The 20828-nt window shown below is 33.8% G+C and overlaps 1 long non-coding RNA gene across 2 annotated transcripts; it reads right to left on the bottom strand.

Moving 5' to 3' along the window:
* Positions 1-1049: 1049 nt before the first annotated feature.
* Positions 1050-20323, bottom strand: LOC144432157 (uncharacterized). Of its 2 annotated transcripts, XR_013480426.1 has the most exons (7): positions 20199-20323; positions 16006-16067; positions 14181-14269; positions 12718-12813; positions 6131-6169; positions 5239-5353; positions 1050-1321 (listed from the first exon to the last, which is right to left on the bottom strand). It is a non-coding gene; the product is annotated as an uncharacterized LOC144432157 (long non-coding RNA). The 2 variants fall into 2 exon arrangements; XR_013480425.1 differs by lacking the exons at positions 12718-12813; positions 14181-14269; positions 16006-16067 and having other exon boundaries at positions 20199-20282.
* Between the last annotated feature and the right edge of the window lie 505 nt (positions 20324-20828).

Here is a 20828-nt window from a genome sequence, read left to right as displayed (position 1 = left end):
CTCAAAATTCTGAGCCTGAGAAGCCAAGATAGTATTAACAATATCTAAACCTGATAAAATTTGTAAAAATATTTACATTTAATTTGTAGATTTTCCTTGTTTCAGTCTTTTCCTAATTTCTTCATTGTTTCCTTGTTTCAGTCTTTTCTTACTTCTTCATAATTCTGTGCCTGAGAAGCTAGAATACCATTGAAATATCTAAGCCTCATAAAATTCGAAAAATATTTACATGTAATTTGTAGATTTTCCTTCTATCCGTCTATTCTTGATTTTCCCAGTGGGTTCATAGTTGTGTGCCTGAGAAGCTAGAATAACATTCAAAATATCCAAGCCTGATAAAATTCGAAAAAATATTTACATGTAGTTTGTGGATTTTCCTTGTATCCGTATTTTCTCAATTTTTCCAGTGTCTTCATAGTTCTGTGCCTGAGAAACTAGAATAACATTAAAAATATCTAAGCCTAATAAAATCCCTATTATCCCTAATGGCGGGGATGGGTCTAAATCTATCTATGATGAAAAAAATATTAAAAAAGGCCATGGCAATCCCTGTTAATATTTTTCTTCCTTTGTCGTTGTCACGATATCTTGTTTTCCTGTTGAAAATATCTCAAAAAATACAATAGAGAATAATGACTACGGCAAAAAAGATAGCGAAATATGGAAACAGCATATTACAAAAAAGCTTATCAAAAAATATACAATATCAGTGATAAACAATAATATAAATCACAAATCAGTAACATATAATAACAGTAATAAAAATATAAGAATAACGTAAAACGAAAGAATTATTTTAAATTTTTCATACCAGTACATCAAATACAGGATTACATTGCAGGATGTTAAAATACAAATAATAACTGTTTTTAGTTTTCTGAGCTATGATTCAATTCATTAATAAATATACAATCAAGAATCCGTTTGCAATTATTCAGAATAGTTAGTTCCTTACGAGTTGACACATGTTAAACTTTCGCATATAATCCTTTTACAGTGTGTATGGCATTTTGGTATAGCTTTAAACAACATTCTTATTTGATATAAAGGCATTTGCGTGTGCTGCCCAATGCATTTGTTTGCTACCACATATTGGTAATCCGTGCACATGCATATGAGCTTAAAGTACGTATGGCAATGGGATACAGTCTCAAACAAACAGTGACTTTTTTATATCAAAGTCTTGTGTGTGGACTCAATGCATTTGTTGGTTAGCATATCTTAGTTATCTTTAATAAAACTCTTCTTCCTATTTGAATAATTGAGTTTTATTTTATTTTGAAAAACAGAAAGAGTCGTCAAGTTTCTTAATTGAGGAATCCTGTAAAAATATATATACATTTAGTTATTATGAATTTTTATAGTAAAGGAAGTAAATTATGAGCAACTTATTCCGTATGATGAGGCTCTACAAGACGCCTATAACGTGTTGGACGGTGACGCTGCGCGTCATCAACTACCTTAGACTTATAACCTGCCAGTTTTCTCGATATTAACAACTTCACAACTTTGAATATGATTGGGAGTTTATTACTGGCAATGAAATATACAGTCTACATAAACAAAGTACGAAAAAACATATAATATGTGTGAAACGCATAATGTAGAAGCCAAACTATTAATGTATAGGGTTGCTAAAGTTTACGACCAACCTAAGTAGGTCGACAACATACTTAATTCCGAAAGATGCAAACAATAGCAACATAAATTTATGCAATATTATTGAACCCATTTAACCAAAATATAATACAAGCCAACAATCAATTTATTACGGCAATTGAATTAACACTACTAAAACGACAAAATTCTAATGGGAATTAACTCTTAAATAGCAGACTCGCAATGATCCGAAATACCGAAATAATAATAAACAAACAAGAATATGAGAGGATACAAGATTTTGTTTACGTCGACATGCCTATTTTCTTCCCACGAACAGAAGATGAAATTGCCTCAAAGAGAGTAGTCTATGAGCGGTCATTCACCAAAAGTACAATGCCCGATAACTTTCAAAATAACCCGGGGTCAAATATATATGCGGAATAAAACAATTAAACTTTGTCTGTAGATGAGGAAATGAATCTCAGTAGTAGTATGTGTAACCAATTACACGCTTAAGATGGCCTAATAAGAGATGCTATTTGATATCATACGAGTTTTTAATGTTTGCAGTAAGAGAGTACATCGTTTTACAACATATCATTTGATACAATAACACATGCGGTGGATATCAATTTAAAACAATACACTGACGTTTATTACATTATACTAGAGATTCCAACATGAGGGATGTACCAATACTACTTGTCGCCGATACCGATTCGACAACAACGATAAAACGCCGATATCAATATTTTAAAGCAGAAATTGCCAAGGTTTACATGCTATGTAATTATTATCTCAAGTGTGCAGTCCAAACTAAGTAAAGTAACAGTTTGCAAGCATTATTCATGCCACACAATTTTTGAGATTGAAAAAAACATATTTTAGATAATAAGAAATTAATGTTTTGGGTCCAGATACGTATTTAGTTTAAATACATTGCACACTGACGCTAATAATATCGGTGTTCGGTTAGAAAACTCACCGGGTTTGGCTACTGTGGGTAGCCTATTCTCGTTTCTATTCGCGCGGTCGGGAAGCAGCATTGCTCATACTTTACGAGGCTAATACAGTGAGAAGCCAAAAATAATTTTCATATCAGTATTTCAACCTACTTTTTTTTTTCTGGGATTGATTAAAAAGTTAATTATCTTGGAAATATCAGTCTACATCTAGCTGATATCGATACGAATACCGATACCAAATATTTTGCCGATATTACCGATACCCGATACCTTTTTCCGAAAGCCTTTTAATTTTGTTTGACCAGCTCTGACTGTACAACGACATTGATGTTTGTTTTAAGCAGAAGGTAGAAAACTCATTTTAACCATTCCAAACCGAAATTGAAATAAATGAAAATCCAATATACCGCAATTAATGATAAAATAAAACAAGTAAACAATACACGATAGTAATATGAACATTTGTTAAAAATTAATATTTAATCCAGACGATATTATTGCAAAATGAACCTAGCATATTGGGTTAGTTTAGCTGTCCTCAGTTAATATTTGAACGTGTTTCAACTTAAAATTATGCTTATTTGAATCAAGCATTAAAACTGGAACCAAGTTGAAGTAATAAAAACGCGGCTATTTGACAAACTACGTATGGTACAACGACATTACAGTGTCATGTCTTCGGGATACCAAAACAAATTTATAAATGTCCACCTATTAGCAGAGGATCAGCTAAAATAGAAGAACAAACGATTAAGCGAAGGCCTTATTAATATGACTCGGCATGTGTGCAGTGTAAATTGGATATTTTCTGGCTTGCCAGCCTGTTTGGAACTGTTTTCTATGGAACATGAGGAAACAAGAATTTTGCAGTTCATTTTTCTCGCTTCACCACATAGCTTAAGATTTTCGCAAAATACCATTGTGTAATACAGCATTGTTCTGCAAAAGTACACACAAGCCCTAATGAAGAACAAACTGATCCGTATCGTTACGACAAAATCAAGATCTAAAAAATTTATCAAATCTATCAATTTATTACGCTTTATCAAAGAGTTAGAAGTGACCATTTCATTGATTTAAAAAAAAACGAATGCAGATTTCAAATTTTTAAATCATTCTTAACCCGAATCCCACCCCAAGCTGGACAACTAATATTTTGTCATTTTGAAGATGGCGGGGGTGTTTTCCCAAATCTCTCATTTTTCTTAAGAAACATTCTCAATTGTGGTATTATACTTGAAACACAATAAGTTTTTTCAAAAATATAGAACTATTTCGAACTTTTCCGACTTAGCGGAAAATGATTTGAATATTCCAATAAATTGAGCACTAATATACTTATTCAACAAAAAGTTGTGCTGGCACAATGTGGTATTCGAAGACGGTAAATTTTACAAAAATTGATTAATTTCAGAAGAATATTTAATTATTTCAATCTAATTTCGACTTGGGGGTTAAAATTTGAATGTACAGGTAATTTTTCAAATTATGTCATTATGTGAACTATATGAACTATGTCAAGTTTTGGGTTTATGAATGACAGAAAATATAATTCGATATGAATTGGATATATATTTCATCAAATTTATTTGTACCTGTCTGTTTCTACTCTCGCGAAATGGCAACATTAAAAAAATAATAATACTACGTAACGTTGTGTGATTTTTCAAATTCTAATTAACCTTAATCTTTCCGAGCCTGTCGAGCCCCTGCGCTATTCTGAAAGCTCTCGCCAAACCCCATTGTATTGAACAGTTGAAATTAGGAGCCCAATTCTAACTTTATATAGGGGAAGCCTAATTTCGTGCAAGGTTATAGAAAATTAAAAGATTCATTATGGAAATCTTAGGTTTTCCATAACAACCCTGGATGTTTCAAAGTCATAAGCAGAAAGCATCTAAGGGCACTATCATATAAGCACAAACACCCAAGCGCGCGACATCCGTGGAGATGACGGGTTCACTAAAACGTACAACTGCGCACACTATACAAACAGCAACGCTAATTTATTAGTTGTTGAACGTGTAAGTTCAAATATCTGAGATTAACTCTAGTTAAATTTGCATAATTTGACGACGATGTGATAGAAAAGTGCCACAATAAAAAACTGTTTTAATTTAAAGGACCTTCGTCGAAACTCCGGAACAGCTCCAACGAACACCAAAAACTCGATTGAACCCTGGTTAAAACTACTGTTCTAATCTAGACTATTGAAAAACTGACAAAACCCTATGGCGAAGAAACGAACCCATAAAATATGAATATAATAAATACTATAAAATGAGGCCCGACCAATTGTATGAATGCAGCCGCAAACGCCCCATCGCTGGCGACTGGCACATACATACTTCGATACTCGCCATCGATAGCAGGATGCCCAAAAAGAAACATAACACGCGTCCTTTCGGAAATTAGGTATACGAAATTAACAAAGCAGCAAAATTTGTAGCATACGGGCTAAAAACTGAACACCAGCATGTGAACTAGCGCGTGGAAACCATTGCATTACATGACTTTACGAAATTATATCTATAAAATTGGGCAAAATATTTTGGACATCTCGTTAGGAGAATTTAAATATTTGCAGCTCTTCCTGACTAGCGGGATTTAACATGATATATCAGTTTATACCTGGCAAAATATGAATTGAAAGATTTATAAGATCACATACTTGCTCTTTACTCTTTAGACTATATAGACTTCCATATCACTCCGTGATGCACCAGACTATTAACAATGTCGATTCCGTTTGATGCAATGACTCTTTCAAGCAGTGTTTTAGAAAACTGAAAATAAATATATAGTTTCATTATCAAGTATTGAATTTAAAAATCACAAAAATGCTGTTTGGCAGAGGTGAAGCAAAGGTAAGCTTATATTAAAACTACATAAAAAAATCAATTTAATGTCATGATCATGTGTATACCGAGTCTATCTAACTTTAGGTGAAACTAAATTTCGTTGACCTAAGACACTATCAAGTTATTTAAATCACAAAAAATGCTATTTGACAGAAATACAGTGAAGAGATATAGTCGTTCAAACTATGTCATTATCAATCTTTAGAATTGTAATTAACAGGGACACAGAGAAGCTAAGCTTATACTAGAAGTTTAAAAAAATAAATTAATAATTTTTCGTTTATTCTAAAATTATTTGCTGATTTCCACGAAAATTACAATTTGTACTTAATTTGAATGATCTGTCCGTGCATTATATTGTATTTAATCATATAAATATTGACCAGTCAATTATTTACTAGGTGAGTGGTTTTCAAACGGTGGGGCGCGCTTCACAAGGGAACGTAAACATTTTAGGGACGTGAAACTGATTGATGAAACTTAAAAAAGCCTAAAATCTTGTCCGCCTTATTTTCCTAATTTATTTCATTATTTAAGTTCCATCCACGTATTTGCAATCTGCTTATTGACGAAAACTTCCGTCCTAACTATCTGTGTTTTTGTAGAACATTGTTAATAGTTAGCGCGAGACTTGAGAAATTCCAAAATTGGGCGTCTAAATTAAAATTTTTGTGTACCACAGGCATTGTGCGTTATATTTACCTTAATATTCAGGTCCTCTCTTCTTTTTCTTCCCAACAACTAAAAATATATATTTCATCAAATAATTTTCAGTAAGTTACATTAGCCACAGGGATTGTAGATATTATACATTCATTATAGGAAACATATTATATTAATACTTGAAATAAACTATGAAGAAATAGGGAACATATTTCTAGATTTGAAACCTTATAAACATGAAGGCATGGGACCTAGGAACACTACCAATGAAGGTCTATACTAGCTATAAGGTCTTTACGGCTATAGTAAATTATAGGAAATTTAATTTTAGGACACGAACCATGTGGTTAAACCAGTACCAATGGGTGTGAGATTTAAGGTTATATTAATACACTTATATGTTATCGTTATTTGAAATACAGTTCAACTTCCAACGCTCAACAGAATATCAATAAGGGTATCGACAGACAAGGGGGTTAACAACTACATTAATACCCTCTATCCGATCCACTTACATAGTATGGTACTGCGCGTGACTTACCATTTGTGGTGAAAACGGGTTTCAAGATTATTAAAAAAAGGGTATATGATATGGTATACAGAATGATAAGAATGACTATGCTTGTAACGAAGTTAGACATGTTAGCATAGGTACCTCATGATAAACAATTTTAGAGTCATAATATTCGCATTAATACAGCGTCATACATAGATACATACACGCATTAATATAATATATGAATACTCGCACTTAATAACAGCGCATTGGGAATATTGTCAGCACTTATCAACGTGAAACATATGATTACAGTGACTACCAAGGATTACCTGCTTCTAACACTTATCAATATGAACCGTATGGTTACTTGGACTACCAAGAATTGTCAGCTTTGAACACTCATCAACCTAAACCGTAAGGTTACTTGGACTACCAAGGATTGCCAGGTTCGAACACTTATCAATATGAATCGTATATTTACTTTACCAAGGATTGCCAGCTTCGAACACTTATCAATATGAATCGTATGGTTACTTGGACTACCAAGGATTGCCAGCTTCGAACACTTATAAATATGAAACGCGTGGTTTCTAGGACTACCAAGGATTGCCAGCTTTGAACACTTATCAATATGAATCGTATGGTTACTTGGACTACCAAGGATTGCCAGCTTTGAACACTTATCCATATAAACCGAATGGTTACTTGGACTACCGAGGATTGCCAGCTTCGAACACTTATCAATATGAATCGTATGGTTACTTGGATTACCAAGAATTGCCAGCTTCGAACGCCTATCAATATGAAACGCGTGGTTTCTCGGACTACCAAAAATTGCCAACTTTGAACACTTATCAATATGAATCGTACCAAAGATTGCCAGCTTCGAACACATATCAACATGTAACGTATGGTTATTGGTTACTGGGACTACCAAGGGAAGTATAAGTCGGGCGTAGGGGATTTACGTCTACATTGGTGCAGTTGGCCTAATTTATATATTATCCATATTAAAAATTTCAGTTTGGGACACGAAGTACATGGTTAACCAGCACCGAAGGTAGTAAGATCCACGGTTATATCAATGTACTTGATTAGACTCACTCCAATATTACCAGTATTGAAAATTGATTGCGGTTCTGGATTGGCAACATGAATGGCACGGTTATTAACTGTTTACTACCAGGTTGTATAAATCAGATAATCGTTTAACGACGTTTACAATTTAAATATAATTAGACGAATGATAACACGCAAAAAGTTGATGCTGAGTCCACTGTGCATGGGTTCAATACCACAGAAAATATTTAACTGCTACTTTACAATGCTTCTTGAAATGCAATGAAATGAGGAAATAAAATTCATATGTTATATTCGACAAATGCATCAATGCGTGATTTTTATGAAGATGCATCTTTTTAATGAAAATCTTTCATAATTTGACAAACAATGCAAAAAAGGCAGAAGGCAGAAACCTGGATTCCTTCATTTACGATTTCTTTTATGGTGGAGAAGAGGTTTGTAACAAAACAAGTGCTATCAAAACAAAGAAATCGTCATTCGATTAGTAAACGGGGCGATTTGAGATTGTGGCTGACAGAAATGTCACCAAAAATTAAAAAAAAAATAACTCTCTGGAAGATCACTAAGCTTATATATCTCAATAAAAACACTATAAACTATGATTTATCTTGTTCCTTTTGTTCTGTATTATATTCGTTTCTGACCTCAAATGCTTTTGTAAACGGAGAGGCGATGAAGTATATTTTACTGTATATATTACTGCGACTAAAAAGTTTGAGAACCACTGGTATAGACCATGATAATCACAGTTACATTTCTGAGCTTAGTGGGATTCTTCTTTATAGTATGATACTATTTTGTGGTAAAAACAAGTTTTGCTCATAATATTAAAAATGTAAATTCTACACAGAATAATAAGGACCATTTTATCAATAACGTAATACCTGTATAAATAAAACATAAGAAATATAGACATGCTTGTATCCGTACCCGTGTATTTATTTTATTTTATCATATATATAGATGTATACACATAATAACCTAACATATTAGTACCAGCAATCAACGATATAGCAATATGAAATACATTTTTAAATACAGACAATTATGAACATGAACGGTCTATTACCAATAGGATTTACGGCTATATTGATACGTTACAGCAGTGGTTGCCAAAGTGAGCGTCGTTTCAATTGGGCGTCGCGAAAATTTTTTCTTTTTTTGCGGAATTTTTTTTTGGCGCATAGAAAAAGTAATATTACAAGCGTGGAAACGATACTATACGAGATGTCTGAAAATACAAGTATGACGTAGGCTACATTGACTTCAGATCGTTCAAGTAGTAAAGCTCCGTGGTTTTTGTTGCAACTGGGGATGCAATGTTACTAAATGCCGTTTGGGCTTATTAGATAACATGTTTCACCTGCCGAAATCTTGCTATAACAAGTGCGTTGTGCACTTTGATCCCTTTTGGGACTTCGTGTTCCTGTGAAGTAGGTTTTTCAACCATGGCCGTAATACACACAAAATATCGATCTCGAGTAAATGTTGAGAGTGAAATGCGTGCGGCTCTCACAATTCTTACCAAGGTTCAGTGACAATTGTAAAAGTCGCAATTATTCCTATCCCATTAAATGCAATTTCACTGACTTTGAAAACTAATTGCAATAAAGATCCTTTATGGAAAGGTATTAGGGCGGTTTTCACGGAGAGTCGCAACTTGAGCATATTTTTGGAGGCCGTCACAATACGAAGAAGTTTGAGAACCACTGCGTTACAGTATCGCCACTGGAAACGATATTTTAGTTTGGGGATTGCATGGCGTGGTTAACCAGTGCCGCCAAATGGTATAGAATTCACATTGATACACTCGGTTGGACGTACTCATATAACATCGTTATTGAAAAGCTAATGTAATTCTGACTTGGAACACGAATGACACGGTTAACTGGTTAGTACCATGGTCATAGACCATGATAATTTCAAATTACATATATGAAATTAGCCAGATTGGCTCATAAAGTAAAATTAATAAATCCTATGCAGTATAATAATGACTATGCTATCAATGAAGAAGGCAATATAGGTATAAATATGACACAGGATATATAGACATCCTTGTATCCGCAAAACTAGTGTATACTCAATTTAATTCAATATACATAGAAATGAGTTGCCATGTTTTAGAATAATGATTTCTCCTATATATTATTATTGATACAATGCTGTTCTAGCAGTTAGCTAGACGTTTTCGAGGAAGGCTTCAATGGAGAAATCAATAAAGAAGTACTGGTAATTATATCTTAAGTAGAAGAAAACATTTCATAAGTATAATATAGCTATGAAAAGTTTTACGAATTGTGGTGATTACAATGTAACTCTTGTAATGAGAATGCTCGCCACACTTCAAGAATAACTAGCTAGCAATAAGCTACAAATAACAAATAGTATGTTTCATTCAAAAATACCTTAAAAAAATACGGGGTTGGAATGTAAATATTCAAAAAATGATTTAATTAGCTACATGCCCCCTCAAAAATTGTCTACGCCCCTTTTGCAAGGCGCGCCCCACCGTTTGAGAACCATTGCCCCAGTGAATATTTGCTGATACCTTTTTAATGCTAAATTACAGTTTTTTGGGGTAGAATATTAAATGTCATGCGGACGAAGAAATGAACACGGGTCCGGTTCTAAAGACTTTGCCATATAAAATTATGAGCGCGCATTGGTGCCTAAACTAACATCATTACTGCAAACACAAGGGAAAAAGTTCCTTCCCAGGAATGACAAAAATCTGACAAAATTTGGAACAAAGTGATGCAATTTTTAACCCGAATATTGGGCGGTAATATTACAAAAACACGATTTTTTATTGTTAAAATTTATTCTCGTCTTATTCGCTTATTAGCCAGAAAAAAAAAAACGATAGTTGTGCAAATCATGTTATTACAAATATTTAGGGGATTTTCCATTTTTTTTGACAGACAAACCAAAGATGAACTTACACTCAATATAATGAAAATATTACTTTGTCTGCAGGTTTCCAGAAAAAATTACAAATAATATTGATTGATAGATATACAAGTAATTCACACGATTGAAAAAACAAATCAGTTTCAAATTGCATTTAACAAAATAAATAACATTATATGACTAGGCGACACATGCTAATAAATATAGACAAAAGCAGGCTTGTCCATGGATCCTGTTTTTTTGTCCCATTCCCATCCCATAGCAATTATCATTGTCCCATCCCATTCCATGGGATTCCCATTGGAATAAAATTCAATAAAAATTGTTAGATTTAGGTTTAGCGTCTAATAAATAGGGCTATATGTAAGAAGAGACATGCAAAACAACAATATTTACGGACTTTATATTCATAACTATTATACATGTGCCAGCCCCTTCACGAAGTATATTTTTAATGCTGTATATGTTTTGCTCTTTATAACTAACAAGAGGGTTATGCTCAAATATATGGGCACGGAATCCACAATGAATTTTTTTACCATTATTTTCCCGAAAGTCATATGGTTTTCGTGTCCCACGTGTCCCATGGGAAATACAAATGTGTGTTGACCCATCCCATCCCATGGGACGTCCCATGGACAAGCCAAGACATAAGGTAACTATCGCGATAAGCGTATTCATATTAGGTTTATGGCCATTTGGGAGCGTTGCCACAAAATCCTGATATGGTAAGCTGGAGTGAATATTTAAATATTAGATGCAAACAGCCAATTTTCAAAGAGATGCTAAAATTGTACAATATTCTGCCTAAAACTCCGCTATTAAACATGTACAACAATACTTCAAACACTCTTACGAAAATTTCTTCCTTGTTCTATTAGTGCAGAGGTTCTCAAAGTGCTCCGTGGGAGTAACCTGGGGCTCCGTGAGCCATTCGATTTCTTATTAAAATATTGACTTGGCTAATTTTGTCACTGTCAAAAGGAGTAATAACATCAATAATAAAATTTGACATCAGTAGCGTCGAAATATGAGAACGAGCGTAAATTCTAATATGACATGAGTTGAATCTTAGTGGATGAAAAGTCTTTTTTCGAGTAAAATATTCAATTCATAGCCGGTGCAAGCATTTAAAATGTCCTATCATAGTAATTTCATAGTAATTTAATGGTGTTCTTCGTTACTCGAATTTTAGTCGAGAAAACTTTTACGATTAATAAAATGAAAATCACTATTAAAAAACTGCATAAAATATGTCCGGTAAATATAAGTGGACCGGAATCGTATTTGAGGTTAGTCAAATTCGATTTGTTTTTTCGGCACTCAAAATTATTCTAAAGATATGGACAAAATACAAACGATTGTAATTTGAAATATTGCAAAAAAAAATTGATCGACATATTTTGAATTAATTATCTTATATATCGTCACTTAGCGAGAAAAAGTCTTATTGGGCTCCATCGTTAGTATTAAAATAGACAAAAGGTACATTGCGCGAACAATTTACTGTGTTTCGATTTCAGTTACTATATTGTATAGTTGTACACATTTTAAAGAAATCCTAACATACCAGAACTTTACAATGACTAAAAAGCGTTTTCAATCTGCTACGAGACTGCTAAAACAAAACTTATGGTGAAATCGTTCGTTTTAGATTTTAGTTTCATTATTTTATGATGCCGCTTATCAATCAAGAAATTGGTTTGCGGATTCACCTCTTTATCATTTATCTTTAGCATCTCTTCACCGATTTTTATAATATAGTATTCTAACTTGTTTCGTACACTGAACTCATAATTCCGCACAAGAAAAAAAAAGTTATCGTCGGCCTCGTGGAACAATACATGCATACGCCAAGGAAAATTTGTGATTCAGAGAGAATAAGCACATAAGTTGTTAAATAAAAACACGTCACGCTGACGAAAACGGCGATACTACCAAAATGCCAAAAGAACTTTTTCAGTATTCCAAACACACCAAAAGGGTGTTCGACCTCAAATTTGATATTATGTTTGTTGAGTTTACAGCCCTAATATATTTAATTTATCTATGAAATTTAATTTATTTATGTCTGGTATTAAGCCTATCAAAAATGTTTACCGTTATAATAAGTAAAGTAATTTTTACTCACTTCTCTCAGTGATGCATAATCGGACAAATGCCTCCAGCATGTCTTTAGATATAATGATAAATTGTCTTTCCCGCTTTCAAGAAGTGTTTCAGAAAGCTGAAATTTATATGAAATGATAAAATGTAGGTAAATTTTGAATAATATTGATTTGAATTAAATATCGTTGTTCGAACTCTGTCATTAATAGGTTTTCAAGTTTATAAGTTACAGAAAATGTAATTTGAGAACAGAGAAGCTATGCTTATACTTTAGAATAGTGTTTCCCAACCCGAGTCCGCGGTCTCAAATGAGTCCGTCTTCGAGTTCGCGAGTTCGAACATCGAAAAATAAATTTTTATTTCTGGTAGGTGTCAATGTTGGCAACCCAAATTTTCTAAATTGAAAAGCGGCAATACAAAATACTAAAAATAAAACGGATAGCACCATAAGTTTTGTTTTATGATCGTCCTAGACCGATTAATAACGCTTTATTAGACATTACAAATCGCAAAATTTAGGGTGCTACCGTAGTATATACCTACGTACCACCAGGGCATTTTTTCTTAGGGTTCTTTGCCCTACATTGGTACGTACAGTACTGGAGCGCCGTAGATGTTGTACGAATAGCTCAGATATTACGAATTCACAAAAACACGAATCAAAATCAAAAATATAATCGGGCACTTAACCACTTTGATATTTTCTGAGTAGTATTGCTTTTATTTCGTCAACACAATTGCAGATTAAAATCATCACGATTAACTTAATAGTAAAGCAAGACGATGAATATGTATTTTTGATTTACTAATAAACTTTAAATATCTTTTTAATATATACTAAATCAAGTTGTACTTTCTGGAACTTTATAGCAGAAAGTAGGATTTTCTTAACGGCGATAACAAATTCGCAAGATCGCAAAAATATGTATCAAAACTAAATATAATCGGGCAATATATTCGCACATTATTATGTTCGCCGATTGCCGTGGCATTTCAAAAAAGTAATGCTTTCATCTTGTTGTAAGTCGACGCAACCGCGAGTCACCATGAACACAATTAAATTAAAATAGAAAGACATTTTAAATTCTTGTCGTTGTCATGGACTGAATATTGTGTGACAGAAACAGCTATTATACTACATACTACATATATAATATACTACATATATAATGTAATGCAATATTGTGTCTCGACTATTGGATGGGAACGAAAAAAGCCCAATTTTATTTCTAAAAAATGACCCCCGCCTTATTCACTCGGCCGACTCGATAGCCAGAATAAAACGGTAGTTGTGCGAATCATGTTATTATAAAATTTTGAGGTTGTAATTTATAGAAAATTTCATTTGACAGACGAAACAAAACTAAGCTTATACTCAATATATTAAAAGTAGTAATTTGTTTGTAGATTTCCCTAAATAAATAAAATATAACATTTATTTAAAGACATGTAAATTGGAAGATTTAAAATGATTTGGTTACATACTTGCTCTTCAGACTTGATAGGCCTCCATCTCACTCAGTGATGAAAACCTGGCACTTGACGAATTTCTTTTGGTGTCCTGTTTTAAAACGCTGAAAATCAATATATCGTCGTGATTTTGTGTAAGGCAATTCTAAATTTGAATTAAACTAAATTTTATTGCACTATGGCATTTTCAGGTAGTTAATTCACACAAATGTTATTTGACAGAGACACTGCAAAGCTATGCTTATGTTAAAATGATAATTAGTTAAAATGATAGGTTAGGCAGGGATGGCGAACCACTGACCCGCGGGTCACAAAGTGACCAACCGCGCTTTATTCGTGACCCGCCAAGGCACGAATAAAATAATAATAAAATGCTAACATATCAGTGATAAAAATTGATAAAACCGGCCTTAAATTAATTTAACAATACCTAAACTATTATAATCTACCGTCAGTTGGGCAGTCAGGGCCGCGAGGGCTCATATTCAAATTGGTACTTTTTCGGGCTGGTATGGTAATTTTCAAAACCCCTAATCTTGGACGCCTGTCTGCACCGCTGTGAACCATTATTCAGCTATTGGCTCTGACATCGTTTATGACATAACAATGCAACTGATAAGTTAATTTGTCGCTACGTCTGGTCTCTTTCGGAAGTTTATCTGCAGACTGTTTTAGGGGTTATGCGAGAACTAGATGCTACTTTGTATTTTATTAGTTTCTCGCCCACAATACCGTTAAAAGAACAAAATCTTCCAGACTGGAAATAAAATCCTAGAAATCTGAAATAACAATGGGACAGTGTAAAAGTGCCTTAATGAGGTTGAAAGTTGATCAAAAAATAGAACACTGTCAGGGTGGGATTCCCTCCAAACTCTTTGGAACCGTAAAAAAATTTACCGCATCATCCTAACCGTTTATGGTAAATCATATGCGTATTTTTGCACTCTAATTTCATAAAATCTAGAGCCATAAAAAGTCCCTGATAGAAGTGCTTCATAAGTAAAGCCTGAAACTACACCAACAGAAGCCTAAAAGATTTGTTTCAGAAGTTTCTTATAGATACAAACATTGATCATATATCTGTGACCCATTCTCTTCTGTTCCGCGATAAAAATATAATTTTTGACCCATTCATTGAAAAAGGTTCGCCATCCCTGGGTTAGTGTATCATATTGTAGGCCTACCTCATTTTGTATTCTTAAAGTAAGACTCTTTTCTGAATATTTTCTTTAAAAATATACGTAAGTTTTAATAAAATACGTAACGGGTAAATTTCGACATTTAATTTTATAAAATCCAAAACTTAGAAAATTTAGACGAAGAAAATTTCTTCAGCGATTGCCATTAAATTTCAAATATATACTTTATAACATATCAGGTGTAGTTTTCAAATTGCAAATATTAAAATAACAATAAAATACCCAATGTAGTTTTATAACTGTTTCTTGGAGTATATGACTAATTACCTCTGATCAGTAACTTGTAGAATTATCACATTGTTCACGGTTGGGATCGCAAACTGGGGAACGCTATCAAGCAGGGAAGCGTGCAACGAATTTTAGGGGTCGCAAAGAGTACACCAATTTGATACAAGGTATTATATTTATAGTACTGTTTTGAACTTCTGCTTCGAAATACAATTAACTTGTGCAAAATCCAAATCTTACAAGTTCGAGAGAAAACACGCGATCAAATAAGTGGCATAGCAATGCTGAATCTGATCGCAAGACCCGAGACGCGGTGCGCTCGCATCGAATTGTTTAACATTTTGAACAAAAACAGTGGTATACAGGAATCAATAGACGTCGAAAGTCAAATAAAATGTTCAAATAATATTTACTTGTAATATTCCTCGTTCGTTATTTTGTGTCTTTGAATCTTAAACCTTTAATATTTCTGCACCTGGAAAAAATTAGAGATATTGATTAATAAACTGTCGCAGAACTGTAGCTAGATTATTCAATGGACAGTGGGACTGAATCTATCGGATCTTTTGCACAAAGCTCCCGCCACGTTTCAAAATGACATATTAGTAATTATCCATTTGGGGTTAGAAATGATTTAAAAATTTGAATTCCCAGCTCAATCTGCATTCCTAACTTAAACTGGATAATTACTAATTCTCTTATGTTGCACGTTGGTAGGGTCTTTGTACAAACATCCAATCTATATACAATAATATATTAAAGTTAAAAGGCTACGGCGAATCTCTATTAAACCATGGATTTTGCGCTACATTTGCAAAAGTTTTGAAAGTTATGCATTACATCCATGTAACGCGTACCATGTTGAATGCAGCTTACGTAGTTACGTAGATCAGTGCATTACGTTTAACTTTCTTAATATGATAAGTTTATGTATTGCCATATAGCTTTAAAGTTTGGCCTATTTGTGAGGAAACGATGGAACCCGCTGTTAGTGAGTTTGATACAAAAGAGAATCATCCAACAATCTAGACTTCTGTATTTGGTTAAGAACTCCAATTCGTATAGGCCCGAAAACCTCTAATTTACCACTTATACAATAGTAAAATGAAAGCAATATAATAGCAATGAAAGCAATAGGTATAAAGAACATTTAGCTCACCTGAATATTGTTTCGAACTCACTGTCATAACCCACAGTCAGCCTATCCATACATCCCACACAAAATCATACCTCATCTTACGACGAACATTTGTGACCGACTAAAAGCGATGTCGCTTGTGGCTTCCCGCGCACAAATATTTGACGAAAAAAGCTAACTGGTCGTTTACAAACAAATGTTTTTAACTGATTACTTTAATTACTCCAGGTTGTCGTTACGATCCGATCACGCTTCTGACGCGTGATCTCAAAGTTGCAGAATGCAAATGACGGTTGCGATTTGCTTCATACATAGTATAATACCTAGTTCACAGTAATGTTCTCAGAATCTTTTGTACCAAGTCCCGCCCCAAAACAACACCCCGCCAACGCTCGAATTAAATAGAAATATTAATTATTCAGTTAAGGTGAGAGATAAAACGTGACAGGCGTGTTTATCTCAGATCACACATTTTTGCATCAGTGACGGGAGCTTAGTGCAAAGAATCCAGCAATTCAATCATATTTGTCTGTTTATATTTGTAGAGTAAACGCGCACGTGAATGCCATCAAAAATGTAACCCTCCCACAACTCAATGAAAGAATAACGGCGTGTACAAGTTTAGCGTAATATCAATGCATTCTCTGCATTGGCGTACAAATCTTAGCTCATTGACTTGCGCAGCCAAGAATAATTTTAAGTTTTCGTACATTAACGTGCCGGCGATGTCGTTTGAAGGGAGGTCATAATGTGACGTTGTTTCAATGCCTACTGTATAGTAATTTCTTCCCCCAAACCAAACGGCGGAGACATAACATTAGCGGTTCTATTTGAAGTAAATAATTGACTGCTCAATACAAGAGCATACCGACAAAAACAACTGATAGTATATAGATCATCTATTCGAGACCATTCAAATATTTGGTGTTATGGAGCTCGTGAAGAAGTGTTATTGACGTAGCCCCACAATAAGAACGTAACAAAATCAAATTGTTACTTACCAATCAATATTAATGAGTGAATTGAAACTACTATATTTGATAACTCGGATGTATTTGGTGCTTCTTAAATTTTATTAATGCCATTTGGAGTAAACGAATAGATCGCGGAGACTCTATGTCCGTATGAAGCACTTTATTAACCATGGAATATCCCAAGATAAGTAAAGTTGACAGAGGGTGTCGAGCATTTAACAAAGATTGGATACCGAAGTATTTTTTGTATTAATCCGTCCTACCGAGGATTTCATTTGCTCACATCCGGCCCGCCGACTAGAGAAGTTGCCCACCCCTGATCCAGGTAAGGGTATACACGTATTTCAATGCATTTAGTATCTATGTCAGCCAGTGCACTGCAGCTGACTACGTTCGAGTTGAGTGGCGCGTCGTTCTAAGCCTTAGTAATACGCTTGATTTCTTACCCCGCTTGGATTCGAGGGTTCAAATACCGTAAGGAATAATTTAGTACCAGAGGATTGCTGACGACTTCCACTCTATCCTAAGCCAGCGTTTACCAAACTTTTTCCGCCACGGAACACTTGCACTTTTTATGTCGCCTCGCGGAACACTAAATATGAAATTGATAAAGAAAAACGATGTAATGAAGCGAGTTGCCAAATGCGCCGCGAAAACTAACAGAATTGTGTTAAACATACCTAAAATATGATTGGATTTTTTTTTTAAATTTAAATGTTGGGTATATAAATCAACAAATTCATTTTACCTTTCTATGCCGATTACTTTTCATTGCGTAGTGTTTGCCTTTAATGTTACGTAACAATGAAGTACTTTATGTTTATTTATCTGCTCTGTTTATTATTATTTATCTGCTGAATTGAGTTTAGCAAGCATGAGTAATTTTTTCCGCTTTTTAGAGTAAAACCAGGCATAGGGTAAATATCGCGATAAGCGTATCCATATTAAGTTTTTGGCCGTTTGGGAGCGTTGACACAAAATCCTAATATGGTAAGCTGGAGTGAATATTTAAATATTAGATGCAAACAGCCAATTTTCAAAGAGATGCTAAACTTGTACAATATTCTGCCTAAAACGCAGCTATTAAACATGTACAACGATACTTCAAACACTCCTACGAAAATTTCTTCCTTGGTCTATTAGTGCAGAGGTTCTCAAAGTGCTCCGTGAGAGAAACTTGGGGTTCCGCGAGCCATTCGATTACTTATTAAAATAATGACTTGGCTAATTTTGTGACTGTCAAAAGAAGTAATAACATCATTAACAAAATTTGACATCAGTAGCGTCGAAATATGAGAACGAGCGTAAATTCCAATATGACATGAGTTAGATCTTAGTGGATAAAAAGTCTTTTTCGAGTAACATATTCAATTCATAGCCGGTGCAAGCATTTAAAATGTCTTATCATAGTGATTTAATGATGTTCTTCGTTACTCGAATTTTAGTCGAGATAACTTTTACGATTAATAAAATGAAAAATCACTATTTAAAAACTGCATAAAATACGTCCGGTAAATATAAGTGGACCGGAATCGTATATTGAGGTGAGTCAAATTTGATTTGTTTTTTCGGCACTCAAAATTATTCTAAAGATATGGACAAAATACGAACGATTGTAATTTAAAATATTGCAAAAAAAAATTGATCGACATATTTTGAATTAATTATCTTATATATCGTCACTTACCGAGAAAAAGTCGTATTGGGCTCCAGCGTTAGTATTAAAATAGACAAAAGGTACATTGCGCGAACAACTTACTACTGTGTTTCGATTTCAGTTACTATATTGTATAGTTGTACACATTTTAAAGAAATTCTAACATACCAGAAATTTACAATGTCTAAAAATCGTTTTCAATCTGCTACGAGATTGCTAAAACAAAACTTATGGTGAAATCTTTCGTTTTAGATTTCAGTTTCAATATTTTATGATGCCGCTTTTCAATCAAGAAATTGGTTTGCGGATTCACCTCTTTATCATTTATTCTTAGCTTCTCTTCACCGATTTTTATAATATAGTATTCTAACCTGTTTCGTACACTGAACTCATAATTCCGCACAAGAAAAAAAAGGTTATCGTCGGCCTCGTGGAACAATACATGCATATGCCAAGAAAAATTTGTGATTCAGAGAGAATAAGCGCATAAGTTGTTAAATAAAAACACGTTACGCTGACGAAAACTATCGGCGATACTACCAAAATTCCAAAAGAACTTTTTCAGTATTCCAAAAACACCAAAAGGGTGTTCGACCTCAAATTTGGTATTATGTTTGTTGAGTTTACAGCCTTAATATATTTAATTTATCTATGAAATTTAATTTATTTATGTCTGGTATTAAGCCTATCAAAAATCTTTACCCTTTAAATGAAGTAAAGTAATTTTAACTTACTTAGGAATAGTAATAGATAACAATTTCAAAATTTACTGTGGGGATCTGTGAATAATGATGATGAATGTAAATTAGGAAAATTCAAAAGATTATGATAACATACTTGCTCTTTAGACTCGAGGCAGCCACCTCTCTCAGTGATGCATAATCGGACAAATGCCTCCAGCATGTCTTTAGATATAATGATAAATTGTCTTTCCCGCTTTCAAGAAGTGTTTCAGAAAGCTGAAATTTATAGGAAATGATAAAATGTAGGTAAATTTTGAATAATATTGATTTGAATTAAATATAGTTGTTCGAACTCTGTCATTATTAGGTTTTCAAGTTTATAAGTTACAGAAAATGTAATTTGACAGAAGCAGAGAAGCTATGCTTATACTTTAGAATAGTGCTTCCCAACCCGAGTCCGCGGTCTCAAATGAGTCCGTCTTCGAGTTCGCGAGTTCGAACAACGAAAAATAATGTTTTATTCCTGGTAGGTGTCAATGGTGGCAACCCAAATTTTCTAAATTGAAAAGCGGCAAAACAAAATACTAAAAATAAAACGGATAGCCATATAAGTCTTGTTTTATGATCAGACCGAATAATAACGCTTTATAAAACATTACAAATCGCAAAATTTAGGGTGCTACCGTAGTATACGTACGTACAAGGGCATTTTTTCTTAGGGTTCTTTGCCCTACATTGGTACGTACAGTACTGGAGCGCCGTAGGTGTTGTACGAACAGCTCAT

Source organism: Styela clava, chromosome 14, assembly GCF_964204865.1.
Source record: "Styela clava chromosome 14, kaStyClav1.hap1.2, whole genome shotgun sequence".
Taxonomy (NCBI): Eukaryota; Metazoa; Chordata; class Ascidiacea; order Stolidobranchia; family Styelidae; genus Styela; species Styela clava.
Note: the sequence above shows the minus strand (reverse complement) of the source record. Positions and strands in the feature narration are given on the sequence as shown.